The sequence below is a fragment of the Miscanthus floridulus genome, chromosome 16 (assembly GCF_019320115.1).
Source record: "Miscanthus floridulus cultivar M001 chromosome 16, ASM1932011v1, whole genome shotgun sequence".
NCBI lineage: Eukaryota > Viridiplantae > Streptophyta > Magnoliopsida > Poales > Poaceae > Miscanthus > Miscanthus floridulus.
Window position 1 is genome coordinate 109,010,274 of NC_089595.1, and position 19,559 is coordinate 109,029,832.

The window sequence follows — 19,559 nt, forward strand, 5'->3', positions numbered from 1 at the left end:
CCACTACAAAGAAGAAGCGCAAGAGAGGTGATATAGAGACAGAGAAAGCAGCAGTAGTGGCCATCGCCGTAGAGCGTGCTGAGAGAGGTGGCAGAGGCAGTGGTACTCGTGTTGGTGATAAGTTGTCACTAGTTCAGAGGACTGTAGTTGAGCAACTTGAGGCTACTCTTAGTAGTCCTCCTGGTACTATCTTTCTTAGAGGTCAGCTTGTTGCTCTAGAGGGTGCACTAGAGGGCACTCGAGTGGAGGAGGTTGAGCCTCTAGAGGAGACCGAGCAGCAGGCAGAGGAGGCAGAGCAGCCATGACTTCGATGCTCTAGTCGCACTCGCACCCAGGTGTCACCGAGGCCCCAGACACAGAGACGTGGCTCTTGTCCACCTCCCAGACCATAGGGTCTGCCTCTAGTGGTACACTTGGACCTGAGGGCAGCCACAGCTAGGTAGGTGCAGCAACTCCGTTTTATGGAGTTTGAGGAGTGGTTTCCGCCAAGGCAGGATGAGCGTGCTTCAGAGCAGTTCTACACAGTGTTGTAGGAGGATTTCTACAATGCCTACCTCAATAGTGGTGTGGCACTCAGATCATAGAGAGTTTGCTCATTAGAGGCTATAGTTGTTGTTGTAGGAGAGCAGATCCATCCCCACCTCAGCTACCTGCTAGGTCTGGTAGATCTTCTAGGATGGACTGGTCGGTATGTTCCGTCATGGGTCAGAGAGTTTTATGCTTCCTTGTGGATTAACCCAAGGCACAGGTTCATTCACTTTGCCTTCAGAGGCTGTGACTACAGTCTACAGAGCTAGAGGGCCAGAGAGATATTGAGGATTCTAGAGTCTCCTATTTGGATTCACGAGATCTGTTATGGAGAGACAGAGCCACCAAGACGCCCTCATGGCGAACTAGTACCACCTACAGACTTAGTTAGGGCTTGCTTCACTAAGCCATATAGAGAGGGATCAAGCTAGACACCGTGTGACCTTACACCTACTGCTAGTATCCTTGATGTAGTCATGAGGAGGTCTTTGCTCCCAAGGAGTGGCTACCAAGAGGGACTGACCCATATTCAGCTTTGGCTAGTCCACCACTTGGTCTCCCATACAGTGTTTGACATTTGGGATGTGATGCTTTCAGAGATGGAGGATACCTTAGCAGAGGGTTTTAGAGGCCATCGTTAGTTGCCATATGCTCACTAGATCACATTTCTTATTAGGCAGACAGTTTCACAGAAGTCCCTAGAGACAGTGGTTGAGTTGAGCGATGCTACTACAGAGTTCCCATAGTATGATATGAGCCAGCTATTACATCATAGTCATGGGAGGACTCCTAGCTTGCCGAGCCATAGACCAGAGGTGCCAGAGACTATAGCTGAGCAAATCGATGTCGTTAGGGCCATTGTTGAGACAGAGCTAGAGCAGCTAGAGGCACAGTAGGAGGACATGGTCGAGAGCGACCCAACTAATAGCTCAGATGAGGACTACCAGCCTATCCCACATATGCCACCATGTGCACATGATAGAGAGGCAAGTGGCTCTAGCTCAGCTCCACCATAGCCATAGCCGCCGTAGACAGACCCCACCTTGCTAGCTATACTTGAGCACATGCGGCAGAACAAGGCTTGTCAGGCATAGGAGATAGCAGTTGCCATTACTCAGGTGCAGGCATGCCAGGGTTAGTTTCAGCAGTAGTAGCAGGCCATGCAGTAGCAGTAGTTAGCCATTTAGCAGCAGCTTCTTGGGTTCATGCAGCATGTCTTTTTTGCCATAGGGATTGCTCCTCACCAGCCCGCATTGCAGCTCAGTCAGCCTACTACTACTACCCCAGTGACTCTAGTTGTATAGTCTAGTGGGTTTCAGAGTTAAGGATAGCCGACTACATAGTTTGCCTCACCTACAGAGTAGTTGTCTTAGTGGTTCGCTTCACCAAGGATAGAGCAGGCTCAACACTTCACTCCTATAGTCACAGGCTTCACTCCTACTTAGTCCATGTCAGTGCTAGTGATGGACAACCCTGTCTTTAGGAGTTTGGGTGCTACTTTTAGTGAGCTCACAGGACAACCTACACCCCCTGAGTTTTGAGTCCCTGCTCCTACCACAGCCGCTTTGGTCATAGGGACTACTGAGACGATCCCATCCTCTATTTCTTCGTCCGAGCCACCTCTGATAGTCACTCCCACCCCTGAGGTTTCAGCGACAGCGGTAGTTGTGGCTCCACTTCCTCTAGTGACACCTTCTAAGCCAAAGGGTCAGGCTACTACCACAGATTTAGTGTTACCATAGGCTGCCCTAGCTATTGAGTCCACTAAGCAGACCTAGACTGCTTCACCTCCACTTCTAGTGATAAAGGGTTCGACCGCTCTGAGTTCAGGGTCCGAGGATGATGTAGCTCAGTTTCATATTTCTCACCACACCTCAGTGCTCGACACGTCTGCTGCTACCCCACCGTCCGACCCTTAGGTTTTGGTGCTTGACACCAAAGGGGGAGTGGGAGCAAGTATGTTAAATTTAGGGGGGCGCGTGAGATGGACTCGTTCTTTTGTGTGTGATACTTCATGCATTCAAGTTTACTCGCATGCATTATGTTATATGTAAAATATGTGTGATTGTGAGACTTATGTGACATGTGTGCTCTCTACCTTGATATATATGTCATGTCACTTGATTATGCTCATTTGCTTTGCATCTAAGTTTCACTCTGATACAAATGAGTTTTACTTTGTGTACTTATGCTTATTTCATACCTCGTGAGTACATTGTGTTGGCTTGGATCATATAAGCATGCCTAACCCTCCTTTGTTCTTATTGTCAATTGCTTATATGAGCCAAGCATGTTGAGAACCTCACTCATCTTTTATACATACTCGAGCTTGTGTTGTCATCAATCACCAAAAAGGGGATATTGAAAGCATCTAGGCCCCTAGTTTGGTTTCGGTAATTAATGACAACACAAGATTACTGTGACTAATGTGTATTTTGCAGAGACAACTTGAGTTAGGTCATGGTAATGGTGATTAATTGGGCAATTATGGTTTTCATGCCCTTGTCGATGGAAATCATTTTGGTTTTCAAAGGATGGACGACAAGGCTAAGGATGGACTAGTTCTAAGTGTCGTTTGACGTTGGAGAGACACTTAGAGTAGTTTAGGACTTTGTTTTTCCTTAAGGGGGGTATGAACTAGTAGCTTGACCTAGGTGAATCTAATGGTTTAGGTGTGGTGTACACTTGTCAAACTTAGCACTAGTTAGCTCAAGGACAGCCCATAGATCAGTTGAAGTCGATGCCGTTCACAAAGTTGGTAGAATTTGAGGTGAATGGAGACTTGGATGATGACCGAACGCTGGACTGGACGCACAGGTGCCGCGTCCGGTCAGCATTAGCTCGCGCAGCTAGGGCTTGCTCATCGATCGGACGCTGGCTCCTAGTCAGGATCAGAGATGCAGGTGTGCGCAACTGTAGAGCAAGCAGCACTCATGAAGGATCGGACGCTATGACCTGATAGACTAGAGGCTGCATCTGGTCAATAATAGTAAGCATCTAGAGAAGGAAATTGCTGACCGAACGCATTAGATGAGTGGTGATCGGATGCTGGTCAGAGTTCGATCACCTCGAAATGTGCTAAGTTGGATCCCAACGGGTATGTTTTGAACTAGGGAGTATAAATACTTTCCCTACTCGTCCAACTTAGCCCTCTTGCCCATTTGTTCAGCTGAGAAACACCTTTTGAGTGCAAGGGAGAGCAAGAGCCTAGTGGGGTGATTGAGATTTAATAATCCAAGATTAAAGACCTCATTAGTGCATATTGAGTAGCAAGTGTGCATCCTAAATGCATATGCAATGAGTTTGCACTTTGATAACTGTATTTCGATATGAGTTTCACCCCTCTTAATAGTACGACTATCGAACCTAAATGTGATCACACTCGCTAAGTGTCTTGATCATCGAAATGAAATGGCTCCTACCACTTGTACCTTTGCCTTGAGCCTTTTGTTTTTCTCTTTCTTCTTTTCAAGTCCAAGCACTTGATCATCACCATGGCATCACCATCATCATGTCATGATCTTCATTTGCTCCACCACTTGGAATGTGCCACCTATCTCATAATCACTTTAATAAACTAGGTTAGCTCTTAGGGTTTCATCAATTCACCAAAATCAAACTAGAGCTTTCAACGCCTGTATAAGATGTTTGGCTAGCTCTAGCTCACTCTCTTGGCCATTTGCATTGAGATAGTAACCTTGTGAGCTTAGCCAAAGTCCTCCCACTCATCTCCATCATTGATTCATCATCTTTGTGAGATTAGGAGTGAATCCAAGTGCATTGCTTGAGTGATTGCATCTAGAGGCACTTGGTGTTCGTGTTTCACTATGGGATTCACTTGTTACTCTTGGTGGTTGCCGCCACCTAGATGGCTTGGAGCAGCGAGGATCATCGAGCGGAGGTAGGCTTGTCTCCAGCTCTGATCATGGTGATTGTGAGGGATTCTTGACCTTTCCCTGGCAGAGAGCTAAAAGGTACTCTAGTGGATTACTCGTGGCTTGTGTGATCCTCATCTTGTGTTGGTTGTGCGGTACCCGATTGTGGATTTGGCATGTGATGCTAATTAGCGCGTGAACCTTCAAGTGAGTGAATCGCCACAACAGGGACTAGCTTGCCGGCAAACAAGTGAACTCTGGAGGAAAAACCATTGTGTCTTGATTGTCTCCTTGGTATTCATTGGTATTTATTGATTAATCACTTGCCACGATGGTATTCCTCTCTACCACTCTCTTGTATTACATTGTGCCTTTACTTGTGTAGAGCTTGTGGTAATTGAAACTAGTTAGTGTAGCTTTTAGTTGTAGTTCTCTTGCTAGCTTGCTCACTTAGGTGTAAATTAGTGACTTAGCCTTGTTGTGATATACTAGAGATCATAGATTTTAGAATTGGGTATTTGGCTTACAACACAAGTGTAGTGCTAGCGTAAAATTCGCTTTGCCATCTTATTTACTAATCACTTGACTTAGTGTTGTTGTAGAATTTTTTTAATAGGCTATTCACCCCCTCTAGCCATTAGGACCTTTCACCGGTGCCATGCTCCGGCGACCCGAGCTGCCGTTGGTGTCCCCGGTGGCCGCGAAGGTGGGGAGGAGGAGGTGCCCAGGCGGGTGGCCTATGTCGGGGGTGGGGGTTCGCGAAGGAGGGCCACTTCAGGTATTACGAGGCGGCCCTGTGGAGGAAGGCGGTGGAGGCGGTGGTGAGGGACCTAGGCAAGCTCTAGGCCCTAGGGCTCATTGCCGGGGACACGACTAGGAGAAGGTCCTCTTGGTGAGCCCTCTGTTCCTCCCCCTCTTCCTCGCTTGTTGTTTTTGTTTCAATTTGAGAAATGGATGAGGAATCTGAGTAAGATAGTAGCCTGGCCTTGTGGTTATGCTTGCTCCAATTAATTGGTTCCTGTGGAAGAATTCGGGTGGGATTTGAGGACAACAGTGGCGATGATATAAGTAATATGGTCGATTTGGTGCGATTTGAGGACAACCATGATGATGATGATATAAGTAATATGGTCGATTTGGTATCCAAATGGTAATACGTTTTATTAACAACAATTTTTAGTTCCTGCTGGTAACCCGATGGTTTTTGAAATAAAACCAGCGCATAAAACTTGATTGAACATGTGTATCAAGTGTTGGTAATTGGTTTACTCGATAGTTTTGTATTGTCTGTCACTATGCGTGTTGATTGAAGCTCAAGTTGAGTTCTCATTTCTGCTGTAGGAGCTGAGCCAGATGAAGGACGAGGCCACCATTGATCTTCTGCAAGTCGAAGCTCGTAAGACAAGGATCTTATTTCTTCCTCTTCTCTACAAGCCCGAGCTTGTAAGCCCAAGCTCTACAGTATGGCCTGTTGTTCCAACGCTGGATGCCTGTCTCTTTTGCTAGTTAAAAAATTAAGCTTGTTTTTTCATGAGATGGTCTGGAGAAAAATTTAAGCTTTCCTCATAACAGCTCTAGGTTGTTAGGTTATGATAGCCCCTGACTTTTATTTTAGAGCATATATGAAGCTTCACTATGAAATATTAGTGGCTCTGTGAAAAAGTCTCATGCCGACTATGTGCGTGGTAGCTTTGTTTCTTTGAAATTTTAGCAAGAACAAGATTCCACTTCTGGTATGTTCGGATTGTTTAGTTGACCTAAACCTTGATGCTCATCTATGCGTAATTGAAGTTGATTCATTAGTGTCGATCATGATTCAGTCATGAAACCTGAAGTTTTTGCTGCCTATCTAATATTACTTGTCGTTGTGTTCTGAACTTGTTCTATTATTTGCTTTTAGTCATGGACTCATGGTTCATTGGTTCTGTTCCTGTTCTGCTTGGACACGTGATGTAGCTCTACTGTTCTTTTAGTTGGAACTGCTCTCTATGCTTTCAATCTGCAATATGCTCTTAACTGAAAGAAACTAACGGTTGTACTGACTGTCTGAATCAGCCAATCAGGTTTATAACGCACCAAGCAAAATCTTTTTAGAAAACATAGAATTGCATGATATATTGTAAACCGGTCTTTTGGTGAATCTAAAAATGCATTGGATGCATGCTAATTGCTGAACAGTTTTCAGAGCCGAGTCTTTACTGATTGTTCATGCATTTTTGAATCTGCAGAAAGAGCAGGAGGCTCTGAAGCAACTGAGGAAGAGCCGGACCTTCAAAGCCAACCCAATGCCAAGCTTCTACCACGAGGCGACACAATCCTGCATATATGATGACCTCATGCAGTCATCTTTGATCTTCAAATTAGCAGGTCAGCAGCAGCAGGACAACAGTTCAGCATTGTTTTTTTATAAGACCATAGCTTTCATGTTCTTTGCATGTTGACAGGAGCTGCAGCTCACTTTAGTTTCCGTTCGAGCAATTTTTTTTACTTAGTGTGCTGGCCAACAGTGCAAGAGAGCTTGTGTTTGCGTTCTGTTTAGTCATTAGTTTGGTTGTTTTAACTACAATGTTGCCCTAAGCTTTTGTAGCTCTTTATTCTTTTTTTTTTTGAAACATAAGGCAGGAGCTCTGCCGCTCAATTAAGACGAAAGAAAGTAATAATGTACAAGAAGGTTAGCCAACCGAGTAGCCAAAATGGCACCCGAGGGGCTAACCACCCCACGCGACGCGATTGAGCACAAACACGACACACTGCCATGGATCATCGTTGCCGAGCATGGAAGCAAAGCTGCCAGCAGCTTGGACCTCCCATGGCAGGCCACCCACTAGTCACCTCCCGACGGGTCCAAAGGAACGACCGCCACTGGTCATCGTTGCCAAGCTCAACCCACGAAGAGCAGCTCCGACTTCCAATCGCAAACCCATGCCTCGCATCGAGGCCGCGGCGATAATCCAGATGCGACGCCTTCAGGAAGGGAGCGACGCCGATGGCGCCACCGTCGCACGTCCAAAGTGGACCGGGTTTTCACCCTTGGATGACATGCTAGAGGGGAACACGACGCCCCCAACAGGGAAGCGGCGCCCAATGATGTCGCCGTCGCTAAGGCTTTCGCCCAAGAACCCTCTAGCACGAACGCCGGGTCACGAACCGGACCCCCTGCCAGCCAACACCGCCATCGTCGCTGTCCCGCCGCCCCACGGAAGCCCCTTCAGAGGGGCATCGACACGCCGGCTGCACGCAGCAGCCGCACAGCTGCGTCGACCGTCACCCCCTCCGTCCGGGCCACGCATAGCCGGACCTGGCTCCGCCGCACGCGTCCCAGCGCCGCACGACGAGGCCACCACAGACCATCGTCGTCGGCCCAGGCACCCGCCGATGTCACAGCCGACCTCGCCGCCAGCCGCAACAGGGCGTGTGCCCCACCATCTCGGGCGCCGCCCCCTGCCCTGGGACCGCCGGATCCGGATACCAGGCCCCGAACCCGGTGCCCCATGCCACCGCCGCCGCCTCCATCTTGACCACGACCGCAGGCACCGCCCGCCGCCGGCCCCGAAGCCGAACCGGCCACCTGGAGTCCAGATCCGGCCTCGTATGCCAGCACCGAGCACCCTGCAGCCATGCCCGCCGACGTCGGGCGCCTCGCGGCCGCTGCACGCCGACGCCGGGCGCACCTGGCGAGGAGGCAGCGGATCAGCCCACTGGCAGCCCGGAGCGAGCCACCGCCGTAGTCGCGTCGGTCCGGCCTTGAAGCTGCCCGCAGCTCCAAGCGCCACTGCCACCGGAGCAGCAGGGCCACCGGAGCAGCCCGCGTGGCTCCCGCGCCGCCGCAGCGCCGCCGCTGCACCACAGCCCCGCCACCGCACCACCACGCCGCCGCAGCTGCCTCCTGCCACCGCGCCAGATCCAGCCTAGGGGACGCCGGATCCGGGCATGGCAGGCCAGAATCCCGCCGCCGGCCGCCACCCCATGCAGACCTCCGCCATGGCCTGAGTCCCTTGGGAGCACCTCCGGGAGAGAGAGAGGAGGGAGGAGAAGGGGGGGGAGACCCAGCCGCCGCCATCCCTGCCTTCGGCCGGCCTGCCGGCGTCGAGCTCCGGCGGCGGCCGGGGATGGGGGCGTTAGGGGGCCCGGAGGCGTGTGCAGGAGCGGCGCCGCCCGAGTCGCCCTGGAGAGAGCGACGCGGGGGCCGTGGCACTTAGGTTGTAGCTCTTTATTCTCTGCAGGTTCAGTATCCAGTTTTAGTAGCTTGTCCTAAAGCTTGTTCCTGATCTTTCCTTAGCTATCAGAAGATTAGCACCAGTCCTTTCATTAGCTTACCAACATGTTTATGCTTCCTTCAGTGACCAAAAGGCTTACAGTGTTCAGTCTCTAAACCATGTAAACTATAACTGAACATTATTAGTGGGCTAAATTTTGCTTTATTGTCTTTATAATTTTTTTTCTATTTAATTTTCTAACCTAATGAGTGAAGTCAAAGATGAGAAACATTATCCTATAGATGTCTTACCAAGTAAACGTACCAAAAAATTTAATAAGACAGTCTCTAAACCATTTTGTGCTTTACAGGTAGCCTGGATGTGAAGATATAATTAGTGTTGTTCGTGGCATGTATAGAAAGGATGGATTATCTATTCTAGCTAGAGGAAGTAGATGTGGTTGTGAGCTTACCTATGTGAGCACTTTTGGTCAAATTTGAGAAGATGCATGTATCTTTATTGAAGTTGAATTCTAGTTGTGTATCTGCTGAATGAACTTTTGAATCTTAGTGTGACATTTGTAATAGTTGTTGACAGATCAATTTTTATTTTTTTAACTATTTAAAACTATCTCATTGGACCATCTGCCGGTAAAACTATATGTAGCATCAAATGATCTATCGATAAAAGTAGTAACGAGTGAAAGGATCAAGATGCCCAAGAGTGGGGTGAATTGGGCTTATTCTAATTTTTTTGCAATAATTAAGCCCTACACTTAGCCCATTTCACCCTCTTGTGCCTATAAGTGTTTCTATTATTCTACCGCATAAAAGTTTTGCACACTAGATTCCAATTCTATTCTAGCTTGGCAATTCTAAAAATGTAAAGACATGAATTGAACTGCTCAAATGTAAATACTGAAAGTAAAGAGAAGGAGAGGAACACGGTGATGTTTTTTTGAGGTATCGGAGAGTCGCCACTCCCCACTAGTCCTCGTTGGATCACCTGCGCAATGGTGTAGCTCCCCCTTGATCCACGTAAGGATCAAGTGCTCTCTACGGGCTGATTCTTCGACACTCCGTCATGGTGAATCACCCACAACCGCTCACAACATGACTTGGGTCATCCACAAGCTCCGTCGGATGATCACCAAGCTTCTCATTTAGGATGCACACTTGCTACTCCCTATGCACTAATGATGCTCTAACTCATTGCATATGCATTTAGGATATAGTGGAGTGCTAACACCCTTGAAAATGTTTGTGAAAATATGCTAACACACATACACAAAGGTGATACACATTGTGTCTAGCACTTGGGAGCAAGGGTTCAAAACTTCACCGGCGGAGTGTCCGCATATAGAGTGCGGACAGTCCGACGGTGCCACCAGACGCCATGTACAAAAAATACAGGGTTTCATAGAGTGCACCGGATGCTGGTCATGTGGTGAATGAATTCTGGAGAGCAGAGTCTGATCAATTATAAAAGAAGGTGGTACTCTCAGCCTAAGACCGGACTCTGGCTAAACATTGTTCAGTGTCTGGTCCTGCTGATGTGGCAGCGCACAGAGAAGACAGTGAGTGACCGGAAGCTAGGCGAGTCCAGTCAGTCATGACCGGACGTGTCCGGTCGTGAATGGAACCTTAATGGAAGTGACCGGATGCTAGGCGACTGTGCGTCCGGTCCTACACTATAGCGTGTTCGGTCACAACCTATGTGCAATGATGACCATTGAGATCGGGCGATAAGTATTTGAAGCAGGGGCCACGTGGCGAATATCTGAGGACCGAACGTTGGGGTCCTGCGTCCGGTCAAACCGACCGGTGCGTCCGGTCGCCCTAATTTTTTATTGAACAGAGGAGCCAACGACTCTATTCATGGGGGCTCTCTATTTAAGCCCCATGGCTAGCTCAAGCTCACTATCTTGGTCATTTGCATTGACATAGCAACCTTGTGAGCTTAGCCAAAGTCCTCCCACTCATCTTTATCATTGATTCATCATCTTTGTGAGATTGGGAGTGAATCCAAGTGCATTGCTTGAGTGTTTGCTTCTAGATGCACTTGGTGTTCGTGTTTCGCTATGGGATTCGCTTGTTACTCTTGGTGGTTGCTGCTCACTCTCTCTCTTTATAATACCGCAAACTAGTTGTCAAGCTCTTTAGTGTAGCTAGTTGTGAGAGCTTGTTAGTTTGGTTAGTGTGGCTCTTTAGTTAGCATTTGAGAGCATACTAACATAGTGTAGTCACATAGCCATTGTGTGGATAGAGACTATAGAAAAACTAGAATTGTAGTCGGTGGCTTGCATTTTTAGTAGGCTAGCGCAACTCTCATTTCGCCTCATATTTGTCTAACCGGTTTGCTAAGTGTTGTTATAGAAATTTTAATAGGCTATTCACCCCCCTCTAGCCCTTAGGACCTTTTAGGTGTCCCCTCGAAATAGAGTCATTGTGAGCCGTTGTGAGCTTATATAAGGCGTTTGGCTCGCTCTAGCTCACTCTCTTGGCCATTTGCATTGACATAGCAACCCTATGAGCTTAGCCAAAGCCCTCTCACTCATCTTCATCATTGATTCATCATCTTTGTGAGATTGGGAGTGAATCCAAGTGCATTGCTTGAGTGATTGCATCTAGAGGCACTTGGTGTTCGTGTTTCACTACGAGATTCGCTTATTACTCTTGGTGATTGCCATCACCTAGATGGCTTGGAGCAATGAGGATCGTTGAGCGGAGGTAGGCTTGTCTCTGGCTCCTATCGTGGTGATTGTGAGGGGTTCTTGACCTTTCCCCGACGGAGAGTCAAAAGGTACTCTAGTGGATTGCTCGTGGCTTGTGTGATCCTCATCTTGTGTTGGTTGTACGGCACCCGGTTGCGGGTTTGGCGTGATGCCAATTAGCGCGTGAACCTCCAAGTGAGTGAATCGCCACAACAGGGACTAGCTTGCCGGCAAGCAAGTGAACCTCGGAGGAAAAATCATTGTGTCTTGATTATCTCCTTGATATTCATTTGTATTCATTGAATGATCACTTTCCACGGCGAATATTTTTAATAGGCTATTCACCCCCCTCTAGCCATTAGGACCTATCAGCCAGTGAGCTCCATGCATGGCGATGACGAGAACCTTCACAATCTGCACGGCTACCAATGCCACATACAAGATCTGCTACTGCAGGAGCTAACGCCCCAGCCACCGCCCGCTGTAGTTCCTTAGCACGTGAATGGAAGGAGAGAGATGAGGTGTGTAGCTGACAGACAGGGAAGGAGCTGAGGGCCAGGCACCGGGGAGGAGTTGTGGTCGGCGGTGGCGCATGCTAGGGCTGGGGTCGTCGGGTCGGGCAGAGGAAAAAGGAAAGGATGGCTGGATGGGTGAGGATAGGGTTTCTGGTGTCTATTTTGTACGAGGAAGGTTGCATCCTAGCCCGTTGGATCAAGACGGATGGACAAGATCATCTGCAATCTTAATTGGGCCTTCAAATTTGAGAGTGGACCAGATGTTATGTTGTATTAACCCATTAGAATTTAACCTTTACTTTTTAAATAATAGAACAAAGTGGTGTTATCTTTATCTAATGATAGTTGGCTATAAATATTATTTGTGCAGACCTATAAATTTAGAATATAATTTTAGATTATCTAAGATGTGTTTTTAGAATTCTCTAGAATTTTTGAAGTAATTTGCTATTTTTAAAGGTGTAAGTGATTTTTATGTGCTTTTCTAATGTAACTCCAAATTGAACTGCAAAAGCATTTCAAAAAATATAAAAATAAAAAGTATATATAAGAAGACAATTAAAGAACTCGATGCAATAAAAGAGAAGAGAATATTACCGAAGTCGTAGCTTGACTGCAAGTAGCCTTTCTCAGGACATGGTCACTATAGTTAGTTAAGTACTATTGAACCTGGTCACTATAGTGCCCCATTTGGAGAAGAGAAGGGTTTAGGGTTTCTCACTATCCTTGTGGCCAGGCTAAAAATTTTCGCGCGAGCCCAATGTAAGCGGGCGCCCGAGCTCAATGTAAACGGGGTGCGTGAGCTAGGTGGGGGCCACTTCTTTTTGGCGACAGATAGTTTGACAGCATACCTATTTTTAACGTCAGACAGTTTGACGTTAAATATGATTATCTATAGCGACAAACAATGAATCGCTAAATGAGAAATTAACGACAGATCGTCTGTGAGTTATCTTTAGTGACAGATCGTCCATTGATAAATATAATTTTTAGCGTCAGATGTCTGACGGTGATGCGGTGTTGTGGTGTAGTGCGTTTAGATGTCTATTAGAATGTTTTGGAAATTTTCTAAAAAAATTTAGGTATTTTTCATTTTCCTAGAGTTAAATTTAATTTTTCAACGTTCTAGAGTTATCTTCATGAGATCTTTTTTTTGCATATCCCAATTTACTTATAGGATTTTAATTGTTTTTTTTAATTTGAGTCATTTTTCAAAACCTTATCAACCATGTACCAAATTATTTAATTATGAAGAGGACAAAAGTACCTTCAAAACACTTCAGACCAGGAGCAAGTAATTTGAATGGTTTTCGGAGTTAGTGGGGTTTTAAAGTTCGTGAAAAAAGATCGGGTCACCTTAAAGAACAATCCCATACAAAGCCTAGAATGATGTAACCACAAAACAGTCGGATGAATTTGGCCCAGTAGTAGGAACCGCTTAATGGCGTGGGGTGCGGTCTTTTTTTTCTATATCTTTTAAATTTATTTTTTCATAAATATTTTTGTCCAAATCAAAAATTGCAAAACTATACTACTGTCGCCGATTGAATGGCCAGAAGTATTTACTACCGGTTCAATTGGCGGATCATCTCTTCTCTATTAGCTCACTTTTAAAAGTCACAACTTTAAACTTTTACATGTAAACTCGGACAGGGGATGGAGATAAAAATTATATGAAAGTTGTAGAGAAAAAAAAGATCTATAACTCTAGAGTTTATGATTTTTATCTTAGGTCATTTCGATACCTAAAAGCTGATATAATATTAATATCTACATTTGTAGATCCAAACACTTATATCGATTATTTTGGTACCAAAGATGGCTTCAAACGAAAATGTTGTGAACTACAAAATTATGTATATCTCTTTTTTCTCTATAATTTTTATATAAATTTATTATTGAAAGTGCAATCAAGCCCTAATTGTGGGTTTTGGTGATAATGACCACGCAATTAGAGAACTAATGAGATTTACCGAGATGACAAGCAGGGAATTCATGTTCGAGGATGCTACACGAAACGGAGGAGCCCACAATTACAAATGTAGATGACTTCAAACTCAAATAAGGTTTAAATTCTTTTATATTTTGAATTTGAGTATAGGAAAAACCGTACTGTGAAGGGGGGCACAATGCTTAAGCTAATATGTACTATCAAGTACTCAAACATACACATGCATCCTCAGATTCAAAGCTAAGACACTATACACTTTACTCTTACTCTTACTGTCTTGCGTGGTGCGGCACTGCCGCACTTAAAAAGAGGCACTACCACAGTGCGGCACTGCTGCACTTGAGCCGCGGCACTGCCACGACTTAGGAGACCTTTGGGGACTCGGGGGTATTTATACCCTTTCCCTTCCTCCCCAACGGCTTTTTGTCTCTTCTTCCTCACTCCGGCTTGTCCAAAACAGAAAGGAACCTCTCTCTCTCTCTCTCCCTCTCCCTCCATTAGTGACCTTGAACTCTCAAGCAAATCCATTGATTTCCCCATCAATCCTTGAGAGAAAAGGGTCCAAAACTCGATTAGAGAGCAGCTCTATTGATTCCTCAACTCAAAAGAGCACTTGGTTCACGTTTTGGTCGGCGGTTGTGTTTGTTACTCTTGGAGCTTGGCTCATAGCAGGCTAGAGCATCGTCCGTGGAGCTTGCCAACTTGTGTGGCAGCCCCGAGAGGTTTGTAACCATCTCTTGAAGCTAGTAAACTCATCCCTCATCTCAAGAGTTAAGTCTCTTGACTTGAGAACGAGGAAGGGTTGGAAAGCCCTAAGCCTTAGTGGCTAACCTCAACAACGTGGAGGTAGGCAAGCCTTGGTGGCGAGCCAAACCACGAGATAAATCATTGTGTCACTTTTGCTTGATTTACATTACTTGCATTTCATATTGTTGGTTGAGGTGATTTCTAGGATTTCTAGTTGATCTACTTGTGTGTGGTGTTCCTACAACTTCTAGCTCTTGATCTGTGACTATCATACCTGCAGTAGACTGAGAAATTTCTCTGATATAAGTTTCCATTCACTGATTTTGAACTGTGACTCGAAGTTGTCTGCAGGTGCGGCAGTGCCGCCCTCTAGAGCGGCAGTGCCGCAGGGTGAATTTGATAAAAGTTTGAGTGTTTGTTTTGATAGGCCTATTCACCTCCCCTCTAGGCCAACCAGAGATCCAACAAGAGGTATTAGAGCATGTTACCTCATATACGCTTCACCACATGAGGTATGGACCCTAGAGGAGGAACTAGTGGTGTGAAGCGGGTGGATGTCAACTCAGACAACAGCGAGCTAAGTGCGTCAACAGCAAGCAACACCATGCTACCACATCTTGAGGCTACCGATGCCGAAGGAGCTCTTAATGAGAATAAGAGAAGAAGAAGGAAGGAGGCAAGAAAGCTAAAAAGAGAAGCAAGAGAGAAGAAGGAGCAGCAGTTAGAGGAGAAGAAGCAAAGGAAAGAAGAAAGAAGGCTCAAGAGGGAAGCAAGAAGAAAAAGAAGAGAAGCTAGGAAGAAGAAGGAAGAAGAAGAGAAGGCAACAAGTGCATCATCAAGCATATCAAGTAGTTTCGAAGATGGAGATGATGATGAGTCATACCAAGTGTCGAAGGGGAACAAGAAGGAGAAGAAAGGAAAGGGAAAGGCCGACAACAACAAATATGCCATCGTATCCTTTAACTATTCTTCTATTCCTATGACTAACCATGATCAGAGGTCTTTCATCAATGTGTCCGTGGGCAAGTTACCTCATTTCAATGGGACTAACTTTGCCAAGTAGAAGCACTTGATGAGAGCCTATCTTATAGGTCTTCACCCTGGCATTTGGGAGATTGTTTGCTATAGATTTGAGCCACCGGTTGATCCTAAGAACACAACACTAGAAGAGATGAGAATCATTCACCTCAATGGTCAAGTCACAAGTGTATTGCTTAGTGCCTTGGATGGTGATGAGTACAATAGAGTGATTAGAGTTGATATTGCCAAGCAAATATGGGACACTTTGCACCTAGCACATGAAGGGGTTGACAAAGTGAGAAAGGCAAGAATTGACTTGTTGATGTCAAAGCTCAACCGGTTTGTAATCTTGGATGGAGAGGGGCCACAAGAGATGTTTGATAGGTTGATGACAATGGTGGGCAAGATTAGAGGCTATGGTTGTGATGAGCTAGATGATCATAAAGTTGTCAAGATTATGTTGGAGGCTTATTCACCTAGAAATGTGACCGTAGTGACTCTAATTAGAGACAAGAAGTTTGAGTACTTCACACCAAATGATGTACTTGGGAGGATGTTGACCTTTGACACGCAAAGAGAAGAAGCAAATGAGAGGAAGAAACTTGGAGAATTGCAAGCAAAGCTAGAGGGCATCAAGATCAAAGATGTAGCTCTCAAGGCCAACAAATCAAGCAACCAAGGCTCTACAAGCAAGTCCAAGATCAACCAACAAGCTTCAACTAGCAAGCCCAAAGCAAGCAAGCAAGTTCAAAAAAGAGTAGAGACCACATCATCTTCAAGTGAAAGTGAAAATAATGATGATCAATATGAAGATTGATGATGTTGCTCTCTTTATGAACAGATTTCACAAGGGGCTAAAGAAGCAAGGTTACAAGGTAGTGAAGATAAGCTTTCCAAACAAGAAAAGAGGACATGCTACAATTGTGGAAGCACCGATTACTTCATTGCTAAGTGTCTATATGAGATCAAGGACAACAAATACAAGAAGGACAAGAAAGAGAAGAAGGCCGACCATAGAAAGAGCAAGAAGTACATGGGAGAGGCTCATATTGGGCATGAATGGGACTCAACTAGAGAGAGCACAAGTGAGGAGGATGAGAAGGTTGCAACCATTGCTATTCACAAGTCATCCCCTACACCAAGGGTCTTCAAAAACATGTCTGACGATGACTACTACTCCCCTCACATTTATCTCATGGCAAAGGGTGAGAAGGTAAAATCCAAATCAAAGACCAAATCTCCTCTACCTCCTAGTGATAGCTCTAGTGATGAAGAAATAAACATGATAACTAAAAATTTGGATGGAAAGACCAAATTATTCATCACTAAGCTAATGGAGGATTTAGAGAGTGTCCAAGCTGAGCTAGAATCTAGAGAAGAGACTCTTATTCAACAAGAGGATCTCTACATTGCTAGCAAAGAAGCTCTTGCATTAGAGAGAAGTGAGGTGGAATCCTTGCGCAAGGCTTTGGCTAAAGCGCAAGAGGACTATGCTATTACAAAGAAAGCAAATAAAGCTCTCAAGAAAAAGTATTGTGACTTGAATGAAAAGCACAAAGAACTTGAGATGCAATGTGGCATTCTTTGGGATAGCAACTCACATCTCCCTAAGGCAAAGGAAACCTCTACTCCCTCCACTAGTCAAGGTTGTGGAAAATGTTTTAATCTTGATTTGAATGCCTATTCCACTAACCTTGCAAACATGGAGGCTATGAGAAAGGAGATTGCTAGGCTCAATGAAATCATTGGAAAAGGGTGGATGGGTGAGACCCAATCCAATGACAAGAAGAATAATGAATCAAAAGGGCCACAATTCAAGCAAGGAAGGCATCCCTCAATCAAGCATGGTCTTGAACACGCAAAAGGAGCCAAGACAAATAGAAGAAGGATAGTGAATGGCTATGAGTGTGTGCAGTTTGAGAGGAAGGGCAAAATTGGTACAGATCAGCCTACATAGACCATGACAGTGCAGCATCCCCGAGCGACAGTGCCACGCAGTGGCAATGCGGCGGCGAAGGGCGGCAGTGCCACGCCCTGCAAAAATGGGAAGGCTACCAATTCTGCTCCTGATCAAACTAAGCCCAAGAAGAAGGTGTACCAGGAGAAACAGGTTTTCTAGAAGCCTAAGGAATCAGTGTGGGCCACCAAGAATAAGTATGCCTATCATCCGAAGACTTATGCACCTCGACAAAGCTTGACATCATACTTTATTTTGAGGAACAACAGCAGTGGGAAAGTGGTTGCAAAATATGTTGGAAAGAAAACCAACATATGTAGGAATACTTCTATTTGGGTTCCTAAGATTATTGTGACTAACATGCAAGGCCCCAAGTCAAATTGGGGACCTAAATCTAGCAACTAAACTTGTTTTGTAGGCATACTCCTTTGGTGGATCAAGTTGGGTGCTTGATAGTGGTTGTACAAATCATATGACCAGAGAAAGGAGTATGTTCTCATCATATTCCCCGATGATGCACTCAAATGAAAATATTGTCTTTGGAGACAATTCAAAGGGGGATGTGAATGGTCTCGGTAAAGTTGCTATAACCTCTGAGCATTCAATTACAAGTGTATTACATGTTGATTCATTGAGTTACAATTTGTTGTCCGTTTCTCAATTGTGTGAGATGGGCTATAATTGTCTCTTTTCGGATAAGGGTGTGGAAGTCTTTAGAAGGGAGAATTCCTCTATTGTCTTTACGGGTCAATTAAAGAACAAGCTTTACTTAGTTGATTTCAACATAAGTAAAGCTAAGCTTGAGACTTGTTTAGTGGCAAAATCTAGTATGGGATGGCTTTGGCATCGCCGACTAGCCCATATTGGGATGAGGAACTTGGCCAAACTTCTAAAAGATAAACACATCCTTGGACTAACAAATGTTCACTTTGAGAAAGATAAGATTTGTAGCGCTTGTCAAGCCGGAAAGCAAGTTGGAGCACCTCACCCACCAAAGAGCATCATGACCACCAAGCAACCATTAGAGCTAATACATATGGATCTCTTTGGACTGGTCGCCTACCTAAGTATTGGGGGTAACAAATATGGTCTTGTTATTGTTGATGACTATTCCCATTTCACTTGGGTATTTTTCTTGCATGACAAGTGCCAAGTTCAAGAGAAGGTGAAGATATTTGTTAGAAGAGCTCAAAAGGAGTTCGGTGTTCCCATCAAGAAAGTGAGAAGCGACAATGGGACCAAATTCAAGAATACTCTAGTTGAGGAGTTTCTTGATGAAGAGGGCATCAAGCATGAGTTTTCAACTTCATACACCCCTCAACAAAATGGTATAGTAGAGAGGAAGAACCGTACACTCATTGACATGGCAAGGACAATGCTAGATGAGTACAAGACGTCGAACATCTTTTGGTGTGACGCCGTCAACACCGCTTGTCATGCCATCAACCGCCTCTACCTACACAAGAAGTTGAAGAAAACCTCATATCAGCTTCTAACCAGTAACAAGCCTAAGGTGTCCTACTTTATAGTGTTTGGGCGCAAGTGTTTCATACTTAACAAGAAACCCAAAATCTCTAAGTTTGCACCTAAAGTTGATGAAGTTTTTCTTCTTGGTTATGGATCAAATGAGCATGCCTACCATGTCTTCAACAAAACCTCCGGGAGAGTTGAGATTGTGGTAGACGTGACATTTCATAAATCTAATGGCTCTCAAGTGGAGCAAGTTGATTCAAGTGTTGTAGGAAAGGAGGATCCATCTTGTGAAGCAATCAAGTAATTGGCTATTAGTGATATTAGACCATAAGAAGAAGTCACTGAAGTGGAGGTTCCTCAAGTTGCTGCTGCACCTATTTCCGCTGACGTACCTGATGCTACACTACAGCAAGCATCTGCTGCAACTCCAGAGCATGGTAGTGCCGCACTTGAGGGCGGCAGTGCTGCACCTACATAGTCAGTAGCAACTAATTTGACTCCATCTCATGGACAAAACCTACAACCCATATTTGAGCAAGATGATGATGAAGATCCAGAAGATAAACAAGAGGCCATTGAGCATC